Source organism: Anser brachyrhynchus (assembly GCF_964034855.1).
Source record: "Anser brachyrhynchus genome assembly, chromosome: 4".
Classification (NCBI taxonomy): Eukaryota; Metazoa; Chordata; class Aves; order Anseriformes; family Anatidae; genus Anser; species Anser brachyrhynchus.
In genome coordinates this window covers 63,927,107-63,950,721 of record NC_137698.1, presented here as the reverse complement: position 1 = coordinate 63,950,721, position 23,615 = coordinate 63,927,107, and the positions used below count along the sequence as shown (strand labels likewise).

The 23,615-nt window shown below is 40.1% G+C and overlaps 1 protein-coding gene across 1 annotated transcript in view; it reads right to left on the bottom strand.

Moving 5' to 3' along the window:
* Window positions 1–16,491, bottom strand: part of LOC308194188 (uncharacterized protein) — a 208,397-nt gene extending 191,906 nt beyond the window's left edge. Inside the window, exons 1-2 of the mRNA XM_080589715.1 lie at window positions 16,475–16,491; window positions 16,210–16,322 (exon numbers count right to left, since the gene is read on the bottom strand). The gene's annotated coding sequence lies outside the window, so the exon portion shown is untranslated. The remainder of the gene's footprint in view (window positions 1–16,209; window positions 16,323–16,474) is intronic.
* Window positions 16,492–23,615: the final 7,124 nt, after the last annotated feature.

Sequence of the window (23,615 nt, the reverse complement as noted above, 5' to 3'; positions counted from 1 at the left end):
GCTCTGTATCTACATATACACATCCTGATTATGACAAAGCTCATGAATAATCACTGGTATGAACTTGTTCCTCATTGTCACAAGTTCAGGAAAGCAATGGGGATCCAATTGCATCACCCGATCCCTCTGCATGGCAAAGATGACAAAGTTCCCATTTTCTAAAAATAATTACATAGCCCAGTGTGAATATGTGCTGCAAAGGACGCCAGGATGACTCACAAGCACGGAGATTATGAAAATGTATTCGTGCTGCAGCATTAGGATTAAGACTGAGTGAAGTTGTAAATATTCAGCTTTACTTCAAGTTTCACCTCAGCTCTTCAAACTTCTGGCTAACCCCATTTGATGAATTAACACTGCATTGTTGTGTCCTTAAGCACCCAAAAATATTCCCTTCCTCTAAAAGCTTTTACATGAATGCAGCAAATTCTGCTTTTAGTGCTGTGCTCTCCCTCTCTTGTTAACTTACGTGGTTTTCAAAAGAGGAAAATATAAGCCAGGCAATTTCTGTTTTCTGACCCCATGAATCTAAAATGAGATGGTTTCATTGTCTTTCTTTATCCACACTGTAATTGCTGTTCCTGGTATATTTCCAGAATGCACCTCTCTGGGGATTCACACACAATCACAGTATATTAGAATATTTCAATGCTTTTGTTTTCTTCATGGCTTTTGCAATGCTTTTCTTTCATATTCCCGATCTTTGCTGGCACATCCTGGAGTACATCCACTGAAGTCAATGAAATGTCATTTAATTGTACCCACTGAGGATTTGATCTGAGACCTTTAGCTTTATCTGTGGTCTATCACAACCTAAAAACTTTGTTCCTTTGAAAAGCATAAATGTATACATTTTTATATGCAAATTAAGGTTACATATCAAACACTCAAAATAAAATCAAGCACTCATAAAATTTATGTGATTGAAGATTTTCAACTGCAATTTTTTTCCTTGATGGTTTTGATTGTTAAGGGGTATACATTGCAAAACATCCTAGTGTATCTATAAACTATTTTCCAAAAAAAATGTTTTGACAGATTTTTTAAATTTGTCTGTTCAAGAGCAGAAGAGGTTGTTGATAAATATTTCTAAATTAAGAGCAAGACACAGTAACATTTTCCCCCTGAAGACATTCAAGAACTGGAGCACACTGTCCAGAGAGGCTGTGCAGTCATCATCCTTGGAGGTTTAGAACACCCAACTAGAACAATCTCGAGCAACCTGGGCTGATCTCACAGCTCTCCTGGCTTTGGGCAGGAGGTTTCCCTGGAGACATCCTGTGGTCCCTTCCAACTTAAACTATCCTACTAAAATATATTTAGAAAAAAATATACTATCATAAAAGAAATACCATGTATTTGTTATTTTCAGCTTTATAAGTGCTAAACTGTAAGTGTTCTGTGTTGTCTCCAGTATATGGCAACATCATATGAACACCTTTATCATACTTAATATGATAAAATTGATAGGTTGAAATAAATACAGAAACACAGAACTATATAAGCCAGTGACAGAAAAGTAGGCATCAAAGCTGATTTTTTTTTCTTTGTCCCCAACCTTGTACCTTCACCTGTATTCTCAGAAGTTTAAGATAAATATTTAATGTTCTGCCTACTCTTCTGAGTACTGCATTTGGGATTTTGTAAAATGTTGCCTGCACCTTGCAAATTTTACCTTTATATTCAGTTGTAATCTTATTATTAGTAAGCTTCTCTAAAAGATTAGAGGATAAATGGAAGTAGCTATGAATTACTTGTACATGCTGAATTTTGGAAGCTCAGATCCAACCTTTTGCTTCTTCAGTTCAGGTCTACAAATATTCACTTTTTCATTTTGGAAAGGTTTTATTTTGGCCTCTGTATGTTTTGCATCATATTAACCAATTTTGGAAGAAAGCAGATGTAGCAGGTGCTGTGTTTACTTGTAGACAAAAAAAGCAAAGATCTCCCTTCAAAACAAATAAAGCGCCAGGCACTGAGTAATACCTTGATCCCGCTGTAGACCAGCCAAGGAACCTGAAGGTGCACAAATCCATGGGACCTGATGAGATACATCCATGGGTCCTGAGAGAACTCATGGATGAAGTTTTAGCAACTATTTTAGCCACTATCCATCATATTTGAGAAGTCGTGGCAGTCCGGTGAAGTTTCCACTGACTGGAAAAAAAGGACCTCCATTTTAAACAGGGAAGAAAAGAAGACCTAAATGGCTAAGTAGGCACCACCACCAGAGACTGGTACAAGGCTATGTGTCCAGATGGCACAGGGTCCTACTTGCTCAGCGCTGGAAGTGTTGGCATTTCCCTGGCATGATTTTCAGTGAGAACCACAGCCCAACTCTGGCATGAGCTACTGGACTCTTGTTGCTGTTCCAGCAGACCCTTCGGCACATTGCAGGAGAAAGTGCAAAGGACTTGCAGCCTATGACTCCTAGCTCACAATGTGTATGAGGCAAACACACCCTTTCTTGCACAATGTAATCCTGAAATGGATTGTGGATCCTAGAGCAGTCATAGATAATACTAGGCAGAAAACCAAACAGAGAGAGGCTTGGGTTCAGTGAGGGAAACCCAGTACTTTGTTGATCCCAGTAACTCTTTGTGATGTTCCAATTCAATGGACTTTGTAGCTTTAGAATCTGTATGAAATTTTGTGTTCAAAACAATACAAAACAATAACTATTGAAGTTAGTGTGACAGTATTTTTTGTTATCCCTAATCGTAATCATGGCCCTATTATGCTCAGTGCTGTAAACACACGCATTAATGAACTGTTTGTGCCTCAAGAATTTGCAGATCACAATTATTTTGGTACGCAGAAGTGAATCGGGGTGTGCCCACTGAGGATTTCAAAAGCAAAGCAAGGTGGAAAACCCTATTTCTAATTTCAGCCATCTAAAATGTAGTCTAAACCAATTTTCTAGGCTTAGTGTCCTTCTAATGGGAGATGGAGAGGTATAGGTATCTCTCAAGGCATACCCACTTCATCCTAAATTCATGCCAGTTGAAATGAACAACTTCATGGGACACCTACCTCGTCTATAGGTATTTAAATTCTGAAGCCAAATCCAGGAAACATTTCTCATAATTATGGAGGAAAAACATCTAAAATTAGAATGGAAATTTCTTTAAATTCTCATATCTGAATTTTTAAATCATAAAATAAAATATTAATCTTAAGTTCCTAATTATCAGAAGAAAGAATTCCACTTTCATTCCTTTTCCCACTTTTCTTTATTCTTTTGTGAAAGATTTTAATAGCAGAAATGAAATCTAGATTTTTTTTTTTAATTTAATTTAAATTTAGTTCCTTTTTTCTGCTTCTCTGGCTTTTTAGAGCTGTCTGTGGTTTTAAGTTGTCCAAGAGTATAACACTTTGAAATGTATTATTGGACTTTATAACAGTGTCTACAAGTATACCTGGAGCATGACAATTTCCAAAAAAGAAAAAAAAAAAAAGGAGTAGGGGAAGAAAAATAAAGAATTGGAAGGGAACAGTGCACATTATTCCCACAAACAGAACCACAAAAAGAGGCAGCAAACTTTAAAAAATATAAGGTATTTAATTGTAAATATTTTTCTTTTAATCTGAAACCCCAAATAAACCATTTCAAAAATTTCTCCCCAATTTACACTATAACCACTTTGAACTTTTTCTTCCTGCAAAAAGTTACAGCATATAGCTAAATACAGATACTTGTAAGTAAGTAAAGAACCTTCCCATCTCAAAACCAGGCAATTCAAAGAGATGTATGGGACCTTAGCAACCTGGCTGTCTCCACTCCACTTACAGACTGCCAGCAGACCTTTAGAGCAGAACTAATCACCTAGAAAACATCAGGGGAGCCGACTGGGCTCATACCAATACTGATCTACAGCTCCCATGTGTTTGAGAAGGGTCTGCAGCAAAATAAACTGCAATAACAGTATCTAAATAGGTATTTAGATTAGGGCACTGTTGCCAGCATTAACGAGGTTGTGTTGATATTCAAGTCATTGCCACCACTTGCTGTTTTTTTTCAAGTCCTCTATAAATCCCTTAATTCTACATAGGAATTGAGCAGATAAGGTGGTCAAAACCATAACTGATGGTTAGAAATTGGCAGGATAGATCTCTGAGAGAAGAGCTGAGCATAATTGGAACTAATTTATAATAGACTCACTGCAGTGAATATGGAAAATTTTGAAGACTGGATAACCTGGAAAAAGAGCAATGTGGGGGTTAAGTTGGCATCTCAGTCATTACAAGGTCCTCTGTGATGCAAACTGACCACAAATGAGGTGTCCTTGCTATGTTCTGTTGCTTTTTTTTTTCTCTCTGCTCCCTCTCACCAGTTAGAAGGAACTAATGCTGATCTATCTGGTGCAGTGCAGAGCCCTGACAGAAAGTAAAGGGCAACCAAGGCAAATCACCACCAGCACATACACTAGTTGCTGAAAATTGCTAGGCTAAAGCATTCATTTTAAATGTGTATCTTACTCCTTTCACCTCAGTGCAGATTGAATGTTCATCAACGTACTGCTTATTGACCTCACTGTGCTCATATAAGGAACCAAAGCACTATATTATCACTGATCTTTTTCTTGCCTTTACTGTGTTTTTAATGCACTTTGAGAAGTCCACATCTCATAAGAGGTTGTAAAGATTAAATTCATCGTAAGGAGGAGGAAAATCATATAAACTAAGTACTGAAGAACAGCAGAATTGAGAACATTTCCAAAGACCTCAGCTTAAAAATGCATTTTAGGGATAAGTAAATAATAAAATTTAAAAAAAAATAATAAAAAAAAACAACTTGTATCATGTTTCTTGCTCTGAATAAATGTAATGAAGATTCTGACTTTAGAGACATTTAACTAAAGCACATTTCTAATACTATAGTCCACTGAATGTTATAACACCTTCTTGCATTGATTTCTAATGTTCCACATTTAGTACTCACTCATTTGTTCTAGTGGGTAATAGGAATAGTATTTATGAGCCAGAAATCCTTTGAACAGCTCCTGTCCTTGAGAAGCCATTCGCTGCACTTGTATTCCTCGTACACCGTTCTCTATCATGTTTAAGAAGCTGCTCACACGTACAATATCGTGTCTTCAATTCCAGGGCTAAAAAGCTTTTCCAAACCAAAAGCCTCACTATGCCTATATGTTCCTGAATAGGTTTTGGATTTTTTTTTTAAGAGCATTTTATCTGAGTGCTTAGTGCACAGCACACCTCAGCATAGGAAAATGTATGAGATGTTTAAAGGATGAAGAAAATATGCTATAGGAACAGTTACCTGTAGGTTTTATGTAAAACAGTGGTTTGTACAAATAAATAAACAAAAAAAACCTACTTGTTTTGTGTATCTATTTATTAATAGAAATTCTTTGTTTTCATGATGTAATGGAAATAAATATAACCTTGATAATGGCTCCACAAAAGATTGTACCTCTAGCTGAATGGCATTGCTGCAGGAGAGACATCTTAATATATTTAGCCTAACAGGCTTCCTCTTGCCATTGCAGAGGTTAGTTAAGTCAAGTCCTCCCATCTATGAGAACCTTGGCTGTTTTACCTTCATCTTTTTTTGTCTGAATCCAGATACTTTCTTTGACGTGTTGCTAAACCTATTCATTTTCCTTGAGTTTGGATGAAAAAGTCAAGGCCAGCCTGAGCAGGATATTGTTCAAGAGTATTACGGAACAGCATGGTAGAAGTCAGAGAGAGCTGAACAGAAGCAAATACAGACAACAAATCATGTCTTCTATGGCTGATAAATCATGGTGCAAAAAAATTAGGAACTTTGTACCTAAGCAGAGGTATCCCTCATACCCTCACCTGTCTAACAGTTTGAGTGTTGTCTTTGCAGCAGGGTGAATATTTTAAAGGAAATTGTGATATGGACTATATATGGACTCTGAATATTCCAGGATGTAATTCATCTACATGGTCTTTTGAAAATGTGTTGTCTTTCTAGAGTAGGGTCTCTGTTCCTCCTGCCCAGTCATACGAAGCTCTTCTGTGACTTGTTAACACACAATGGATAGAAGTGGGAATAAGTCATGCTCTGTGCATGTTGTCACACAAGAGAAAACAGCAGTGCTGAGACCCCAGATAGTGTCTTGACTGCTTTTCTGGGAATTCCTGCTGTTCCACTTGATCATTTTATGATACTCCAAGGACTACAGATACTTCTGCAACCAAAGGGGAGATATCTTCACCATACATCTTTTCTCATTGTTTCATGAAGTGAGAAATCTGTACCTGAAAACCTAATGGTGTAACTGTTTCAAAGAGGACATACCCCACTGGGAGCACCCCTACCAGTCCCCGTCCAGTAGATCCAGGGGCCTGTCCAGAGCATACATGTATTTTTGTTCAAAAGAATCAGAACGTGGTGTTTTGCACTTCTAATATTACTGAAAACTCCTTGCAGAAAGCTAAGTATAAAACAGGCAAAGTCAGATAAGCCTAAAGCAAGCAGCTGAATACCCTCGCTGGAGAAATCCTGAGGCCATCTCGTATAGAGCAAATTCCATTAAAATACAGATTGTATCAGAGAAGAGATGTAGCTTTGTACTTTAAAACCTGCCTATTGTGCAAAAGGCATTAGGCTTATATCAGTCTAGCTGAGATTTTTATGGCAATTTAGATGATGGCAAATTATTAATGTAGAAGTAGCTGTTTTATCGAGAATATCACTTTGCTTTTTGTCTGATTTTCATCATGTGCCATATGTACAGCATTTGATCAAAGGCTGTGAATGCATTATCTCTTGCCTCGCTTATCATTTCTGAGAAAAGATGAGAAGGAGGAGAAGGGAGGGACAGGAGATGATGATCAGAAATAGAAAAGTTTCAAAGTAGACCAAATAAGGCTGTCCATAATAGTTTCCCTTTAATGAAAGGCATCATTAATCAGCTGTAATGGTGGCTAAGAGTGTTGGTGAAACAGTACATAAGCTGAAAAAAGCAGTCTCTGAGAATAAATGTACACTGCATTGCAGCAGACATGCTTCTCATTAGTTTAACTCAAATGTCACTAGTTAATGGGTAAAGCGATTTAGCAACTGTCCTGCATGGTAACACTCTAGTTTCTTCATCAGCCTCTCTCCAGGCACCTGACCAGTGTACACACGCAACATCACAACAGCAGACGTGGATTGTTTACAAATGCTTTCCAGATCTTTTTTCAATGCCCTCCTCCAACAAAGTGGACAGGGGGATACGTGGATCTCTATTACTGCCTGTGCAAGAAAAATTGCCTTGCATGAGGCCATGCCAGAAGGATTTACACTGCAGCACAGCCAGGGAACAGCTAGTAGGCAAACAAATTGATGGTATTGATGATATTGGTGCAGAGTCCATCCGAGGCCAGAGCACCCATCTTCGGCACAGGGCTGAAGGCAATGGTGAAAATCATGCTGCAGTGGTTCCCCCATTTGCCCTCGCTTTCTCCACCACCCAGCGTTTGTTCTGCCACCTGTCTTATTTCCTCTCATCAAGGGGAGACTGCCAGCATGGCTGGAGAAACTGCCCTCCCTTTTCAATAGTTCCTCTGGAAAGATCCTGTAATAACCTTCCTTTAAGAATTCTCTGTATGGGTAATGTTGGTAAAAGCATTGTACCATCCTCCTCTGCAGCTTTGCAGAGGCAGACCACAAGGCTGTTCATAACCCACCATGTGGTTCGTGTGCTAGCCAGAGGGCTGGAGGTGGAGCAGGGAGACCCCAGGAGATCAAATTCACCATTCAGAAAAGTCCCTAAAACTACACTAAGGGGCCAGGGATTAAAGAGAGTTTAAATATGTCCTAACTCTGCTCCTGCCAAAGCCAGGAAAGAGCACCAAGGGGAACCCTGATTCCTCTGAGACATCCCACATTTCCCATGCCTGCAACATTCACAAAGCCCATATTAACAGTTAATCATAGAATCCTAGAATGGCTTGGGTTGGAAGGGACCTTAAGGATCATCTAACTCCAACCCCCCTGCCACAGACAGGGATGCCACCCACTGGATCAAGTTGGCCAAGGCCCCATCCAGCCTGACCTTGAACACCTCCAGGGATGGGGCATCCACAGCTTCTGTTGGCGACCCGTTCCAGTGCCAGCAGGTATGTTATCCAGATGAATCTATCAATCTGAAAAGTTACAGTAGAGCAACAGTGGGAAATCCTTAATACCAAGTACTCAGCTCTAACGACAGGGCTTCAGTTCATGTAGCCAGCAGTTTTACATTATCATATACAGCCCACGTTAAAAGACACTGAATGTGAATGGAAATATCTTTTAAAAAATTAACTTAAAACTGTGTGGACAGAGGCAATACGATACTAATTGTGGTTCACCCAAACTTGTGTGGCTTTTGAAATACATCAAAAAGTTTTAGGGAACATCAGAGAATAAAAAAGCACAGAAGAGTTATGGCAAATTATGATTTGTCTTAGTTACGAAATGAGTGTCTTTCCTCCACTGTTGAACTTTCAGAAATTTTTCACACAGAAGAGGACACTTTTTTCTGGGAAGAATTAAGACCCTAGATATGAGTAATTCCTCCTGCTTTACTTATTACCACTGAAACTTCATTTAATTGACACCTTCTCCTCTGAATTTGCTATTTTGTGGATGTAAGAGACGCATGAAAAGAAGACTTCAAACACTAATTGACAGTCATCAAACAGGACCTTTTCCTCCTTTCCTTTAACAAAAGAAGTTGCTTTTAAGAATACTGAAACTGAAAGACCAAAAGTGTATTCAGATCAAAATGTGGAATTAATGTATAAGGAAAGACTATAGGATAAGGACAAGCATACTTGTGTAGTCTCTCTGGTGCATCTAGCTGTCAGAGGTGCAGGGCTTCCTAAGCTAGATGTTGTATCCTTCTCAGTGTTTGGCAGCCCTTGAGGATCTTTGTTTTCCATGAATCCAGGTAACTGCTTTTTGCAGCCATTTGGACTTTTAACATCCAAAATGTTCTGTGGCAAAAAGGTAAAGTCTTCCCCAGATTAGTTAAGTCATGCAAGAATTAAAAGACAGCTAATGAAACTGTATGAAATAGTAAATAATTTTTCCGTATTTTTTTTTCTGTCCCTTTCACAATTTCACAGAGTTTTAGCGTCTTCCTTTCATTCATCCCTTTTCCAAGTTGCAAAATGTTGATCTAATCTCTCAACAAATCAGGCACATTTACTAGAAGGGTTTCCTGATCTTATATGACACCGTCATTTCACTACAGATTTCTATAAAACATTGGAGGAATCAGTTGCATTATTTTTGCTCTATGGCTTGGGTCACAGTGATTCTCTCTCATTTCTCTGTCTCATCTTGTACCAAACGTAAAAGGAAAGTGAGAGGAATGATTTGTCATCCCAGATTTCTGCAGGTGCCCATCATGCCTTGGGGTGCTTGTGCTTCAACAGGGACCTTGCTGAAGCTGTAGCAAGATGTAAGCATCAAATAGGCCACAAAGCTGTGGCATTCCTGCTCCATGTTTTATATAAGGGACAATAACCTTCAATAGCTCATTATCAACTTATTTAGCTACTTTTTAAATACTCTATAGATAAAGGCCAGATAACTGGCAGTTCCAGATACTTCTGATTACCCACCAAGTTTTCCTCTGAGAATGAGCTCTGCTAGAACAGTGAAGTGGCTGAAATTCACTCATTCCATGTGCCAAAACAAAAATGTACCCTTTCACCTCCAGCACTAGGGAACAGTTGGTTTTCACAGAGAACAAGCAAAAAGTCATGTCCTGCTGATTTGGTTTACTAACTGTGGAACTAAAAATATTCCTTTTGGCTTGTCAGAACAGCTGATGTTGTAATTCACTTTCAGATCCAAGTGACCTGTATATAAAAAAAAAAAAAGCCTGCTTTGTTTTTTACCTAAGCAATCTCAACAGGCCAGTGCACTGAACAAATGAAGGAAATCCCTTACTGAGCTGCAGCTGGACAATATGTCTTGCCCCACTCTGTTTTACTGCACATTTGAAATGAGAAGTCTGCTGATATTTACAATGGGAACCAGATTTTTGCAACGTGCTAATGCAAGATATACATAGCAAGTGGGAGATTCTGCCTGCACACAGGACAGCCATCAGCCAGCCAACATCTTTGCTCAGAAACTGAGATAGAATTGCTTGCACCCATCTGCCTTTAGCTGGCAGCAGACTTTCTCTTGTGTACTCTGGGTTAAAACTTGGAAGAAATCTTTAATAATATGTCAAATAAGAGCAGTCATTACCCTGCTTTGAAAAGACTCATTGAGCTTTTTTACCTCTGGCTAACCTTATATCTTTAGTAGTGAAAACTTGTGGTAAGTGCTGACAGTAACATCAACAGCAAATCTTTACCAAGTACCAGAGAGGTAAACTCTGACAAACTGAGATATTAAGCACTCCAAGAGGATCAGGAGTGGGGCAGTTGCTAGAAGCATTATATAAAGGATCAACGGTGGTATCCTGGTCCAGCCAATTCATCACGTAAGTGATGCAAAAGGTTATCCAAGAGCATAATTACACTAGGCTGGAATTAAAATAGCATCCAGGTTGTCTGGGTCTTCCCTGAGATGTTGCTACTAGAGTCAGCGGGATGTGGTTTCTAAAGAGAGGTGATGGAATAAAGCTGAAGTTGTGCATCCATACTGAGATTGGAGGCTCCTTACTCCTTGGAGACAGGTTGTTACATATACCCAGGCAAAAATACAGCTGTTCAACACTGGCAGTAAGCAGTCAGTATTTTTATGCCATTTTTTTCTAGGTCAGACTTATCCCTCCATGCTTTACACTGGACCAGACTGCTTTGAGAGCTATCAAGAAAGAGAGAAGTTACAACTGCAAAACCGGGAATCTGAAAACCAAAGTGCTGCAGTAACAGCTGTTGACAAACACAGCACAGACACATCTGAGAAACCAGTTAACTGGCAGCATGTGATCAACCAGATACATGGGCTTTGTGGGGAGACATTAAGAAATATCCCTCCTCCCTGTGACCAACACATGCCTGCACTTTGAACCTTAATCATATGATGCTCCGGTTTCCTTCCATTTTCCAGCTGCTCCAGTGCAGTCAACAGCACAACAGAGACTGTCAGGAAAGATCAGCCTGAGCCGCAATGCGCCCAGCTCTGTACTATTCAGCTCAATTTAGTTCTTCTAATAAAGAGCATTGGCTTTGTTTAATTTGGTAGAATTCAATCGTAACATTGTCATCTGCCAGAGATACAGCCCAAAGGATAGAATTTCCATTTAAACACTTTAAATGTCATGTACAGACTTATCTAGATGCTTGCCTGCATTTTTTGCTGTTTACAGGGAGGGGGATGCTTAGCTCTATCAGTTTACGGTGGCAGAGAGGAAAAGGCACTGTGCCAAAATGTATCAAATCAGATCACCATCATGAGCTCTGCTATCTCGGAAGGGAAAAAAAAATTAATCTTGCCTGCAGGTGGGCAAAGTTCAATGCTGCCAAGAAAAATGCAAGCAAAACTGCTTTTACCTCTAAGAAAAGTGTCTCCAGCTGCTGCATTATGGTACCAAACAAGTTCCACATGTCAGCCGAGGAATGCAGTGTGGTGCTGTAAAAAAGAAATGGCAGGCACCATCTGTATTCTTATAAATTCAGCAGTTGCCTAGAGAGTTGCTGCCATTGAAAGAACTAAGATTACTTCTCTGCTATTAATAAGAAAACTTGACGAGACTGAAAAGGGTTTGAAGAAGCTGTCGTTAGAGAAGTTTACATTCCACAGCATCTCCCAGCAAAGTGAATGCAGCACTGAAACATGGAGGTACTCACCGTTCTCTGGCTATCTGCAAAAATCCCCAGTAAATAGAACCTAGCTCTGGAAGAGGAAAGGGATGGGACAGTAGCAGACCTATGTATTTTTAAGGCACTTGTAGGTACTGTTTGGCTTCACCTCTTATGAAGATTTCAGAGCAGCTTTAGCAGTGAGTAGGGGATGAAGTGTATACTGGACAGCCCTGCATGAAGCAGCCTTGAAATCTGTACCATGAAATTGGGAAAGACTTGCTTTGCAGCCTCGCTGTCAGCACGTGTAAGAAGATCTTCCAAGGCAAGGACCACCTGTCTGCGTCTGAACTCCTACAGTCGATGGGAAGTAGAGTGAAATAAAAGGAGGATTAGAGTGATCGCTAAGGAAATCTTCAGCAACACAGCATTTTGCATTGGTAGGTAAACTTGTACCTTGTACACTTGCTTGTGGATGTGAGAGAAGAGAAGGAGGCTGTGTTGCATTCAAGGAACTCTGGGGCTTTCATCTACCTGGGCTGCCTGCCTGCCAAAATGCCGCCGCCTTCGCTATGCACAGCATACCGGGAAAGAGAATGAACTTCTGCTGAGTGGCACGGAGGTGAATATGCCAAGGAGCTCATTAGTGTAATGCTGGTGCATTGCTCATTGTGAAGATGCCAGTTCCTGTTTTGAGCCTGGAGGGTGTGCAAAGGGCAGGTAAACAGTTAATGAATGCGGTTCTTTGAATCCAGCAGCTGAATCTGTGCTGAACTTTTAAATCTTTTATAGCTGTGATATTTCAGAGTCCTAAAAATGAATCAGAACATCTGACAGGTATGCCATGAAGTTCCATATACATGCCGTTCCAAGATTTAGCACCGAGCATTTACCTTCTGATATGCTGACAAAGGGAAAATGGTTTATGCAGAGGTCTTTGGGCTGTTTTGCACCTAAAAGAAACTGGTAAACTGGGGCTTTTTACTGTTTCTTTTCTCACAGAAAAATTCCATTGAAATACATGTGGTGGTTTCCCAGCACTACCACAAGCAAAAGGTTACTTCATCAATAAAATAACGTTGGCACTCAAAGGCTTAATATATACATTACTGAGGAGGTGGCACTCAAGGTCAATATTGAAATAAAGCCAGCAATGTCCCAAATGTTAAACTAATCCTCTGTACTTACATTGCCCAGTTCATCTCAAAGCTTCTTCCTTGCTAAATAAACAAGGAACAGCTAGCCAGCCTGAATTACTGCTACAATTGCAACAAAGCCCCTTTGCGGCATCTATTTACCATCCCACCAAAAAACTGCCTGATTTTGATTGATGATCAGAAAATCCTGTATTTCCTAGACAAGAAGTATCAAGTTTTCCAAGGAATTTCTAATTTTTCCAGAGCCAAAGAAAAATGGGAATATAATGTTTCATTTTGATATAAAGTAGCATTGCTGTTTAGGTTTCTGCTTTAAGGTTTTGTCTGAATCTACACTGATAACTCCTGCATCCTCAGGACCCATCTGCCGCCCCTTTTTTCATGCCCACACACAGATGCTAGAAGCTTTGCCTTGCCCACAGTGAACCCAGTACAACACCAGCTGCTGGTATCCCCATGTGTTACCAAACCCATGTGGAGGTTTTCACGAACCAGGTGGATGATGCCCTGAGCAACCTGGTCAGATCTGTTTTGAGAGGAGGTTGGACTAGAGACCTCCTGAGTTTCCTTCCAGCCTGAGCTGCCCTATGACCTACTGGCCTGGACAGTATGCAGTGTTAGAGCATAAACAAAGGTTCAAAGAAAGGCAAATAAAGAGTAACTGTTACAGGATGGCTTTGCTTTTAGAAGGATTTTGGGGTAAAAGAAGAAAAAAAATGTGAGATTTCTGCTCCAGAGTTTAACTTTTAAAGTCTACTCAGGACAGTATTTTATTTTTTTTTAATTAATTCCTCTTCAGGATATTATCTTGTACAGATCAAGAATTGCTGGCAATGATGCAGGTGTATTGTGCTGAAGCAGAGCGTGGTGTGGGTCTTTTTCACACATATACTGTGAATTTATTTTTGTGATGTGGTATTAAGAACTCCTGAATCTCATCTAACCATCTTCAGCTGCACCTGAAGCCCCATTGCTGCAGTTTTAGTCCCTCTTTCCACCAGTAGAAATATTCTGACTCAAAGGCAGACATTTTTTTCAAACTCATATCCATAAGAAGTATCCATAAAAAAAAAGAAATTAGACATTCACAACAAAAATCTGGCAAAGAGAAAATAAATATTTCTGCCCCTTCCTTGATTTGAGTAAATGTACACAGAGAAGCAATTAAAAAAGGCTTAACTAAAATTGGTTTTCCAGATGAACAATGGTTTGGATAGTAGTGATTGCATATATAACATTTATCCCTTGGGTTAATGATAGTCTCTTCCAATTCTCCTTAATCCCATTACTAAGTTAATAAATATTTATTTTTTCCCAACACTATTCTCAAGCATTGTGTTTTGTTTTGTTTTGTTTTGTTTTGTTTTTTAAAAAAAAGAAGGGAAGGGAAGGGAAGGGAAGGGAAGGGAAGGGAAGGGAAGGGAAGGGAAGGGAAGGGAAGGGAAGGGAAGGGAAGGGAAGGGAAGGGAAGGGAAGGGAAGGGAAGGGAAGGGAAGGGAAGGGAAGGGAAGGGAAGGGAAGGGAAGGGAAGGGAAGGGAAGGGAAGGGAAGGGAAGGGAAGGGAAGGGAAGGGAAGGGAAGGGAAGGGAAGGGAAGGGAAGGGAAGGGAAGGGAAGGGAAGGGAAGGGAAGGGAAGGGAAGGGAAGGGAAGGGAAGGGAAGGGAAGGGAAGGGAAGGGAAGGGAAGGGAAGGGAGGGGAAGGGAGGGGAAGGGAAGGGAAGGGAGGGGAAGGGAAGGGAAGGGAGGGGAAGGGAGGGGAAGGGAGGGGAGGGGAAGGGAGGGGAAGGGAGGGGAGGGAAAACGGAAAGGAAAACCGAAGAGAGGAGAGACTAAATTTAGAATTTGACTTTGAGAACGCTGCTTCCTCTGGAAAATCTTTGCATTAAAACTGATCTCAAACTTCCTCCAAAGAGTGTCACAGCCCATATGGACATGTTATGCCTCACTGGGGGACTCTTGGTACAAAACAACTAGCAGCATACAACAAAAAATAGTCACCTATGCATCCCATCGCCATAGGAACACTATTGATATGTGGAGTTGCTACAGCTCCTAAATGTAAGTTTCCTAACACTGTACTGGACTATAAAACATTTTGCAGTACTCTCCTAAAGATCTCCATCTCCTCGATTTTCAGCTGCATGAGTTTGAAATAGGACAGGAGAAAAACCTTGTGGTCATTATGTGCCCTTCTTTGTCTACAAATATATATGTGTGTGTGTGTAGATACAAACATATATATGCATGATCCTGTTGATTGTATATACATAAACAAATATGTGTAGCTGTTCATTTCAAAGATACTTAGTGAAACCCTCATTATGTAAATTATTAAGTCAAGTTTATTTATAACCATAATTGCAGCACATAAACATGAGTTAGTTCATCCCAAACACAACTGGATAGATCTGACAGATTTCTTTTTTCTGATCTATTTTATCTAAAAGATTTTGATGTCTTTTGCTGTTTCCCCTGTATTTAGATAATTTAGAAAATGTCTATCCCAAACAGCACAGTCAACTTTTTGCGCATTTTTTTTAAGAATACCTCCTTTAAAATGCCATCAGAGCACAATCTGGTTTTGTTACGCTCATTGACAGTCTACAAAGCTTTTTTGTTCCTTGAGCTGTGCTTATCAGCTAAACCACAAGTGGGAAGCACAACAAATGCTCCAGAACAATGACATCAGATACTGAAACTTTGTGATTGCTCCTATCCAACCAGCTCTTTATGAAAACTGCAGGTTGCAAAAGATTAAAATTCTGCCTTGACTGGGTTCATTTTTTTTAATAAAGAGGGGGAAAGGGGGCAGGGAGCCTTGGGAGGATCAGAAGAACAGATTAGCTGTCTACAGAAACACTAGTTATGTATCATTAACTCCAGTGAAGCTATTCATAGTTAAAGTTGAAAAATGCCCAAGTTGACATTCCTTCCTCCCATGCTGTCAGGGGGGAGGCCAGACACAAGATTTTCCACTTCATCTCTCAGTTTCCTTTTATATACAGACTCTCAGCAAACTGCTTGTGTTGCCACAACAGAGACCTTGAACCTTCAAAGCTATCTACAGAGACAGACCCTTATCCCGATCAATACAGCTCAGCAAAGAGGCACTGGCTGCCCGCACATATCTCTTTGCAGGAGTGGGACTTATGTTTTCAGTGACTGAATTTACTTTTCATAAAAGGGCAGAATGCCACTGCCAATTGGTGTCTGCAAAGCAAGCTAAAAAAATCTCATTTTCATAGAACAATGAGAAAGGGTAGATGTTTTCTTTTGAGAGTCAGTCATCACTGTGACAGTGAAAAGTCAGCTCAACACCCACCTTTGAATCCTTTCCTTCATCAGGAAGTAAGGCACAGCTAATGGCAGAAGAGGCAATTTTTCTCCAGAAGAGAGTTTTGCATTAGGTCCAATCTGAATATCAACATGCATGACCTAAAGGAGAAAAAGATGCACAATTTCATTTTTCAAATAATGCTAAGCACTGACAAAGGAAAGAGAATAATACAGCATTTCAGAGCATGAGCAGACAGAAACAAAATAGAAATCTGCTTGAAAATATGCCATCTGAGATAAGAATTGCTCACTCTGTTGTGACACTGAGAAGAAGAAGGAGAGTGTAACCCTGATGGAAAGTAACATTGGAAGGTGGAAGTTGGGCACGACTGAAATGCTTAGAAACAATACTGAAAACTAAAGAGGCTTGGCCAGAATGTTCCCATCATTTCTTTCCTCAAAGATTTGTTAAGATCTCTAATCTGGAAAGTCTGATTGGCTCTGCTGCTCGGTGATGGGGAGAAAGGAAAGATAGGAGGGAAGGAAGGAAGAGCAGCTTTAGCTCCAAAGATGACACTGAAATGTTAAGGCTCAAAGAATGGCAACTATGCAGTGACAAAATAGGAAGGGAATAGCAGGAGCAAAAAGATACGGCTGCAGAGAAAGTAATGTTGCAAGGAGAGCATGCATGTGTCTCCACTGGCCAGAGAAGCTACCTTCAACAGAGACAGCCACAGAACCCAGGTCAACTTGTCGTTTCAATTCAGCACTGCCTCCAAGCTCTGCCGTGCAGGCCAGCTAATATGTTCAGATGCCAGGTATCATTTATTTAGGGGTACCAGTTAGTTATTCTCATTGCTTTGGGGATCCCCACATGCTTTTGCCACCCTGCACCCCACCCCTCCAAGACAAGTATCTGCTCAACACATACTGACGCACAAATGTTTCTTTAGAAGATCGAAGAGTCATTTATAGAAATGAGGAACTGAGGAGTTCATGATGTTCCCATGATGTTTTGCTTTAAAGTCACTCAGTTTCCAAGGGTAAGCCTACACTTTATGTTCAAGGAAGATGTAAACTTGTTCGGGTGAGGGTGCTGATGGAAGGACTGCCTCCCACAGAGGAGTTGCCTGTATTAAATATGTATAGGCTGACTAAACAAGATCCATAGGGAATATTAAAGTGCTTTAATAACTGGAGTGTAAAGACAAAGAAGAGGGAGGAATGTAGGAGCATATTAATGGCAAAACTGAAATTAAATAATATAATAAAACATCTCTGACATTTGCACGCTAATGACATGATGTTAATACGAGACCTGAAGACAGCCAGCAGGGAGCAATTCTGCATGGACTGCAAGTGCTTCCTACAAAATGCACAGAACTATAGCATATTCCTCTCAGCTTCCTTCTCTACATTGGTGTTTAATAAGCAAATATAAGATTCATACTGCATAGACCACCAAAACTTAGGTGTTCAGATTTGATTTGTGAAATATCAACAGCTGTGAATATACCCTAACATAGCAACCGGGAGCATGATTCTGCTGCATCATTTGTACTGAAATCCTGATGGCGATGGAGGCAAAGTATGGGGTCAGTACCCACACGGTAAGAATGAAATATAAATCAAAGATATTTGTGTTGCCTACTCAGCAAGGCCATTCTTTGTGTTTTACTTCATGAAAAATCACTCTGTGTTGATTATCAATACTGCAGCGCTGATTATCCAGACTACAGGCAAGCTGTTTAAAGCTGAAAGGATGAGAACAAAACTCCTAAAATAGTCTAGAGACAGAAAACAAATATCTCTCCTTGGCCTTTGGGACAGAAATGTTTCTGTGCATGACACACACTCAGTGTGACACATCATCACATGCGAGTGGGATACGGGGCTCTGCCAGTATAATATTTCTGTTCTTATAACCGTGGAAGTAAATTCAGATTTTTTCCTTTAGCTGTGTCAGATGGAGGTTGTTCAACTTAAACAAAGTGGAGGCAGGTCTATCTTCTGTAGTGCCTTTAGGAAGAACACAAATAAAAATTTTGAACACACATCTTACAAAGTCCCCTTCACAATTCCTTGCCAGAGAAGGAGAATGTTGCTATCAGCACACATACACACAGTCTTATAGGTGAAACAAGGGAATATTTACCGTGCAAAATGGATGCTGGGATACTTGCTGGAAATAAATGGTCCATCCATCTCTCGTGCCCAGTACTGGCTGGGATAGCAGAACCTTCAAAGCCTGGCAGCACTGAGAGGCCACGGATTCCCTGCAGACATAGGTATTTTCTTATACATTTCCTCTTGCTTGGAGGAGTCACACATCTTTTCTATAACTCCACATAGTTCTCATGAGCATAACAAGCCACCCTCAGCACCCAAGCAGGATTAATAATTATGTGAGCCAGCTAAAGCCATCAGGCATGCCAGACCAGGCAGAAACATCACCCAACGTCATTTAATTTAAGGCATCACAGGCTGGAGATTTTCTGAACTTTTGTTTCCATCTTCATGGTAATCAACCACAAACAAGCTCCAGTACTGCTGGCTGCACATTACTATAAATCTTTCTTAACCATGTTTCATGGCGTCTCTTCTCATGCAGGTCAGTACATTGCATGATAAACTTTTACAAAGTAAGCCTTAAGCCCACCTTAGAATATAAGAAGGTTGTGTGGCTATTTCCTTAATTCAGGAATGCAGATGCAGATGATCTCCTTCCAAGCAGAGATCAATTTATAATAACAATAAAAAAAAAAGTATACCTGTCATTCATGTCTATCCAAACATTTAGGCAATTTGATTTCTGATACCTTAGCTTTGTTCGGCTAAATACTGGCACTATAGCTGCCCTTTCTCAGGGTCCTTACCCAGTGGACTGTCCATGACATGCAGATACCAAAACCCTGAAGCCCATGGCGCTCTTACAGCCCAGGAGAAATGCTGCTGTGAACAAAGCAGAACGGCTGTCAGGAAATGGAGAATTTTCCTAAGATTTTTTTCTGTCATTAACAGCACCTTACACTGCCCAGCACCAACAAATAATCATGCAGTAGGGGTCCAAATGTAATCTTCTGCATATGCCATGTGGAAGGCTTGTGAATTTTATAGAAATAGGTCTTCTCATGTTAAACTGAACCAGGTGGGTGTTGAAGTGACTACGCTCTGTCTATGATTCAGTCTCGTAGCAGTAAAAAACATTCTCAGCAAACTCTCCTTTCTGTATGCCAGGAAGATCTTTCCCGAATGCCAGACGGGGGCTTTGTGCAGAATCTGAAGAGCAAGCTTTCCTTACAGCAGTCGTTTCAGCAGCTCCCCGCTCCCCCCCACCGACCTCTTTGTCCCAATGTTCTTGAAGCCAATTTCATTATGCAACTTTCCAAAGCTCTTGGGCAATCTGCTTTCATTCTCCCGCTTTCCTTTCCTTATCAGTATTTATACTCTTAACTCCAGTACCTCATTCTTTACACATGGCATGTCCCTCTTTCTAATGCTTGATTACTTTTTGCACTCACTTATTCAGAGTGACCTTTTTCACTCTTAGTGTATTTATCGCTAGATGGCTCTCATAACCCTTGGGCATATTGTCATTTATCTCTCAACCCCTTCTATTCCCTACCCTTCCAATGTGGCTTTGCTTAGTATCCCTTTTGTTCCTCCAAACATTGTGCTGCTGAAAGCAAAGCATTTTAAATACTAAAAAAAACCAAAAACATAATAATTAATTGTTGCCTAGCTGCTTCCGTGCTATTATGTTTTTGGTTGTTCTGTTCGCAGAGGGAAAGAACAGCCATATGCTTTCAATGTGAATGACTTAAATTTCAGATTAAGGAAAACAGCAGTAAGGCGGGACTGGGAGGGTGGCACTGCAGAGGGTGTCCCTTCCCCAGGAGGAGCTGGGAGGACAGCACGGCTGCTCCTTTTGCAGTCCGGCTGGATGGGCAGATAGATGCCTGCCAGAGCAGACGCAGCACAAAAGTGGCAAATAGCATCAAGCCACGTATGATTCACCTGCCACATCTTTTCCAGGAGAAAAGTAAGGCAAGAACTGATTCATTCTACAGAGAAAGTCTGAACACAGTTTCTGGATCTTAATAACCTGTGACATTTTTGAAGCAAAGCTTCACAAAGCAGTGCAATCCTGAACTCCAGTCCTCACTTCCAACCCTCTCTTCTCTCATGCATTATGAAGGGAATTAACCACACACTATGTTGGAAACCATATTGTCCAGTTCCTTAATACATCTCATTCTATTTAAATCTAGCAAAACTGCTGCTGACATGCTGATTTCAAGGTCACTTCATGAAAACTAGACTAGATATTTTGTGAAGATAGACAAGCATCTTTTGAACAATAAACAGAGGCCCAGAACCTAGCTTTTTGGCAATTTCAATGTCTCCAGTATTTTTCTGAACCCCAAAAAAGGCTGACAATATGATGGACTCAAAGACCATGGTGTCTTTTGCCTTGTACAATGAGTCAGTCAAATCTGGCTTTTCGTTCTCTTCAAAAAACTAACATGAAAATCCCCTTTTCTCCCCACTTCAAGGTATAACATATCCTGAACAGTCAATTACCAAGGATTTTCCTGCTCATCCAAATGCAAAATGCAAAATGGAAACTGTGACTGAAAGTAAGCATCCAGCTGCCTGTGTTGACTGAACAGTGATGCAGTAACCCATCCTTTGCACAGAATATACAGTTTTAGCACAGGAAAATGGCAGAGTTGAAAAATATCCATAATCCTGAATGTACTGCTACATATTTGCTTAAGGATATTTAATACCTGAAAAAAAGCATTAAAAATTAAGACACAAAGTAACAGATATACTTGCACGGTGGCTGACTTCTATTGCCAGGATTTTAGTCTATCAAAGTAAAAGTGTAAGGATCAGTAAAGAATATACACATATTTCACCATCTGGGCAGGTCAAGAACAGTTCTGCAGTTCCCTACCTAGAAAAATAGCTGCATTAAGTCTATGTGGTGGTTTGTTACCACTGAGCATGGTTGCTACTGAGCAGTCAAAGCCATCTAAAAGTCCTGTCACTCTGTGGGTTTCTCTTTCCACTTGGAGACGTGAAGAGGCCAGTTCACTTCCTCCCAGCCCTGGCAGCAGCTGTGGCATCACCCTTCCTTCCTTCCCACAGACAGTATTTGGGAGCCTTTCTATGACTAGACTAAGAAACACAGTTTAGTATAAGCCTCATGCACGCTTCTCTCTGCTTCTGCTGGGCTGGTGCTAGTTGTTGCTTCATAAAACAGTTGTGTATACCCTTAGTGTTTCAGGCCGTCTGCAGGCTCAGGCATGCACTAGCTTGCAAATTCATTCATATTGTCAGGCTTTCCCTTGCAACTACAGACGATAGAATTTTGCTTTCTATCATAAGTTTAAACAGTGATCTAATCTGAACTAGGGCTGTAAGCAAGGGCATGTAGTACCCGTGGTTTAACCAGCAGAGACAGTCTGGAATTCAGCTTTGTAAGATTCCGGCAGCTGCAAGTCCCATGGCTGCTGGTTCCATTTTCCTGCTCCTAACCTAATGTAACAGTTTTGCTGTAGTTGGATGGCAATGGAGAGGAATTTGCATGATATTTTCCCTAAAGGATAATGATTAATAACATGCTACAGTCTTTTTCATTGGACTGCAACTCTTTATGAAATATTTCAGTAGTTCTACAAATATACTTCTCTTTTTTTTTTTGACATTTTTGTTAAATGAGCGTTTTACCCTGTTCATATATTTAGGTTGATCAGAAACATTAATGTCTTGTACTGTGTTTCAATGACTAAAATAATAAAGTGCAAGCGAAGTACCAGTGTAAAATAATGAAATATTAATATCCTGTTTGAAAACTGTGTGATTCAGTCAGCACTGCATTCATTCAATGAGTTACATGCAAAGGATCTGGCATCCTCAAATGAACTTGTTTCATTCTCTGAGCATGTCCTGTCTTCTTTTGGAGGGGGACAGAAATTATACCTGATAAACTTCCATTGCTTTTAGCCATGGTCTGATGAGGTAGGTTAGCCTACAGAGAAAATATCATGCTTTAGCTTCATCTATTTGGTTATTCTTTTGCTCTGTGTTTTTCATAAACCTTCTCAGTCTGTCCAGCTAGAATCTCTCCTTCATTCAGTTATTTCTTTCTTTATTAAAAAATAAAAATAATAATAATATTAAAAAAAAGGGGGGGGGGGGGGGGGAGAAACACCATTAAGAAACATTTTCCCAAAGTCAAAAAATGGAAATAAATTCAGGAGCCTTTGTGAGAGGCCATGTTCATGGTCTCAGGAGTAGCTCATTAGCTCACAGCACTTTTGATGATGAAGACTTTGATTTTGGTACCTTAATGAAAATGCGGGAGCCCAGCTGGAGTTAACTCCAGAGCCGTCAGTTCCTATGGTTCAGAGAGATGCCTGCACACCTGACTTCCCAGGCCCTCATGTGGGCTCTGATATAAGACACATTTCCCACCACAGCTTCTGGTGACACCTCTTTGCTCTCACACAACTACATGTCCAAGCCCACCCTCCTGATACACCCTAGCACTGAACAGACAGAAACTCAAGGAAACTTGGTTTGCATATTAGAGATTCATAATGGTAGAAGAAGCAAATTGACAGATAATCCGCCTTTGTACCAAAACACCCACTAAATATAACAGGTTTCCTCGTCTTCAGGGGAAAAAATGGATCATATGGACCGAGGATAGCAGGTGCATGGGTACAAGCACAGTGGCACGAGCAGTGGTTAAACCAGGATTTGAAGCTATTCAAGTTTCATATGTGTTTTAAATATAAACTTAGTTAGGAATTCCCAGACTAATTTTTGTAGGTTGAATTATTTAGAAAACACGGTTCCCTCTCAAGGATTCTTCCCTTAGGTAATTGATAAATATTTATAACCCAGACTCCCTGTTAATGAAGATTTTTGCCTGGGAATAACAATTAAGAGTCTTTGTCAAAATCCCAAGTTGAAAATAACTGTCATTCAAGTGTTATTGTTTTTGAGTACGTTTAAAATATTGCCTTCCCAGATCCAAGGAAAAATCTTTGCTGGCAAGTTGTTTGAAACAATGCCTAACTAAATGTGAAGGGGCTTGTCTTAACAGCATACCAATGAGGTGTAGCTGGCAATCAGGTGTGACTTGTTTAACAAATTAACAATATGTTTCTCTAATAGGAAATTTGTTGCTCCTTATTCTGCATTGAAGATTTGCAGCTACTTAAAAAATCTACAGAGACTTCCAACATAATTAAGGTTAAATTTACTTTGAAATTCATGATGGCAATATAAAAGCAAACTAGCAATATTGTACATCTGGAAAATCACACTTTCATGAAATTCTTTAAGCCTTTTGTTAAGGGTAACTCATTTATACCTAAAAATAAATGAGAATTCATCAAACTTTCAGTAACAGCTGTATCTAATTCTGAGGGT